Below are 3,061 nucleotides of genomic sequence, written 5' to 3' on the forward strand. Positions count from 1 at the left end.
CCGACGAAAATAATAGAATCCTGCTAAAAAAACATTTGCATTGAAAAAAAAAGAGTTCCCCATATGATACATTTCTGTGTTTACTAATAATTTCATTGATTAATCCTGTGCATAGAATATAGGGCACGCTTACAGACTTTTACATTGTACAGAAACAGATGAATCTTTGCCCAATTGAAAAGACAGCAGCATCCCCTAGACCTTGTTTATTGCTTTCATGGTCATCACTTGCTAAATCAGATTGAACTGATTCAGAGAAATTACATATTAAAAGAACCACTCCATCTGAGAACAATTACATATGAAAGAAGAAAAGTGGGCTAACCTGACTTTCATGTGGAACACCATTGCGCACCCAGGATCTACAGAGAGCATACAAGGACCCTGACTCACTGTCCAGCAAGTTAACCTTTAGAGCAGCCAATACATAACCCAAAGAAATGTCAGTTCAGGTGTGCCACCGACCTTTTTTTAACAAGATAACAAATAAATCAAGGGAAAACTTGTGATACGGGTCTTATTGAGTAGTAGACCAATTCTATAATAAATATCTACCAATCTTAACCTCATAATTGAAGTATCAGTGTGATCGTAGCTATCTGGAAGAATAGGAAGGTGGAACAGAACCAGGTTGTCTGGCTTCAATAGGAAAATGAGATTGAGATGACGTAATAACATTGTCATATCTTTTCCATCTCTGTATTAAAATATTAAACTCTGTTGGGATTATAGTACCTTATGAAATGGAAAACCATATGACTAGTCAGTACAAGTAAAGAACTTCTTAACAGCGTGTCATCATAGAACCCAGGATCCAATAATACAGGGAATATTTGTCAAGCAAATTCAAGCCAACCAAAACAGTGAAATCATTCAACTGACTAACCAAGTGCAAAAGAACATGTGACCATTAAATACTTACTTTGCGGTCATTAATCACCACAATTGTAGAGTCTTCTCTGCTCCTTTCCCTGAAATCAATACAAATGCAGAATTGTCATGTAACAAATTTTCATTACAAAAGAAAAACATATACAGTATACCTGTCCTTTGGGTTGCCCTGCTCACTGGATGGTGCAACAGGGGGGACTGTATTAACCTAAGAAGTTGCAACACAAGTGCACAAAAACATTATCAGTATTCAAAGGAACTTTAAAATTAATATACCCTAACCAAAACAATACCCAGAACATAGTAGCACCATCTAAATCAATTTAAAAACATATACTGAGCTCTATTCTCTCCAGCAATTTTAGGGTATACAACAAAATTGCTGTGGAATTTCTGTATCGCTGAAGAATCACTGAAGAATCCACTCTCCAGCAACCAACCACTGAAGAATCACTGTATCGCAGTGGAAGAGATTGGTCAGAACTTGATGAAACACTAACACAGGAAACATTGGATGACAAGATCAGATCACTAACCTGTTGTTGCAGGAGTGAAAGATTTTATTGTCTGCATGAAGGAGACTGGAATGTAGCGCAGGCTGACATTCCCCAACACGATGTTTATGCAGAATACAAATGACATTGGGAATATCCTTCTCCATCGATCCTCCGAGGCAACCTCGATCAATGGCTTTGTTTTCAGCACTTTGATTGCGATATATGCTCCAATAGAAGAGCATATGAAGTGGACGCACGACACAGTCAAAGGAAATTTGAACTCCAATTTCTGCCAAATTCAAATTCAAAATCGTCAAGTTGGTGCCTTTGTGCCGAGCAAGTTGCAATACCCCATTTTCAGCATTCAAGCAATGAAAGTCAATTCAAATAAATGAAAAGGGAGAAACAGAAGGCTTCTTCTTTAAGGGTCTCTCTGACAGAGAGCATACCACGTGCTAGCAGACGGTTTCTCAAAGAACACAGCAAGCAGGGCAATATCTTACTAGCATGTTTCTAACTTCTAGGCTTATTTACAGTTTTGCACTAGTTCACGAGACAGATCATTTGATAAATAAAGAATCAATACATCTCACTACCAAGCTAGCGTGTCAAGTCAAGAGAGAAGTAATATACTGCTATTTTTCAAGCTCCCTTTAAAGAAACAGTCTCGGGCAGGAAAAGCCTGAAGGGAAATGTTTGGGTCCTAACTATCCTCAGGGAATTTGTACTGAGCCTGCTGGAGTCAACGGTGATCCTGTATGGTGACACTCCATCAACAAAAATGAGTCAGCATGACGGAATAGAAACCTTTGCTGCTCAGTCTAACAAGTTTTAGTAAACCACAATCTTGAGGAACATGCATGATTGCAAACTTCAGTATCTGGCTGTGGTCTGCGAAATTGGATGACTGGACAGACGTGAAACTTGGATGCTATTGCTACCCGTGCACTCATTCTCTTTTATTAACTTTTGTTTGTCAAAAGAGAAATGTCAGGATATATAGCTAGCACAGGTAGCACTATAGTTTTCATTTTATTCATAAATAAATTTGATTGCAGGTAGATCATGAATACCAGCAGCAGGCAGCAGACCTCCAAAGACTGCCGCGCAGATCTGGGAGGACCGGATCCGCCCTTGAGATGCCCGACCCGCGCTGCACCGGGGGAGGCCATGGCCGCCGGTGAACCCAAGGAGCAGGGTGTAGAAGAGGGGAAACCGCAGGAGGGGGGGAGGGGGCAGATCCTGTCGAACACGGTGTGGATCTCCCAGCCGCCAAGCTTGTCTTGGAGTTGAGGGAGGAAGAAAACCATGGGGAAAAGGGGCTCGTGGGAGGAGGCCCCGCCGCCGCCAAGCTCGTGGGAGGGGCTGTGGGCGGCGGCGGCGGCGGGCCGCGGCGAGAGCGGTGGCGGCGGGGGCGGGGGGCTCGGGCGCGGGGCAAAGAAATGCATGCGTGCGGCACTGGAAGGACATCCAAATCGCACTATTAGGTACCGATATTTTTGTCGGCGCAGTTGGCCGACGAAATTAGGCCTATTTTCGTCAGCTTGCCTAGCCCGACGAAAATATGAACCCTTTTTCGTCGGCCTGCGCTAGGCCGATGAAAACAAGTTCTAATTTCGTCGGCTTGTGTTGGCCGATGAAATAAGCGAGTTATTTTCGTCAGCTTGTTTTTG

General features: G+C 42.8%; 2 long non-coding RNA genes across 2 annotated transcripts; both read right to left on the reverse strand.

Moving 5' to 3' along the window:
* Positions 1 to 302: 302 nt before the first annotated feature.
* LOC112901996 lies at positions 303 to 1,106 on the reverse strand. The gene is made up of 3 exons (XR_003230453.1): positions 1,044 to 1,106; positions 923 to 971; positions 303 to 409 (listed from the first exon to the last, which is right to left on the reverse strand). It is a non-coding gene; the product is annotated as an uncharacterized LOC112901996 (long non-coding RNA).
* A 219-nt stretch (positions 1,107 to 1,325) lies between these two features.
* Positions 1,326 to 2,770, reverse strand: LOC112903304. The gene is made up of 3 exons (XR_003230780.1): positions 2,022 to 2,770; positions 1,428 to 1,677; positions 1,326 to 1,344 (listed from the first exon to the last, which is right to left on the reverse strand). It is a non-coding gene; the product is annotated as an uncharacterized LOC112903304 (long non-coding RNA).
* Between the last annotated feature and the right edge of the window lie 291 nt (positions 2,771 to 3,061).

The sequence above is a fragment of the Panicum hallii genome, chromosome 8, assembly GCF_002211085.1.
Source record: "Panicum hallii strain FIL2 chromosome 8, PHallii_v3.1, whole genome shotgun sequence".
In the NCBI taxonomy this organism is placed as follows: domain Eukaryota; kingdom Viridiplantae; phylum Streptophyta; class Magnoliopsida; order Poales; family Poaceae; genus Panicum; species Panicum hallii.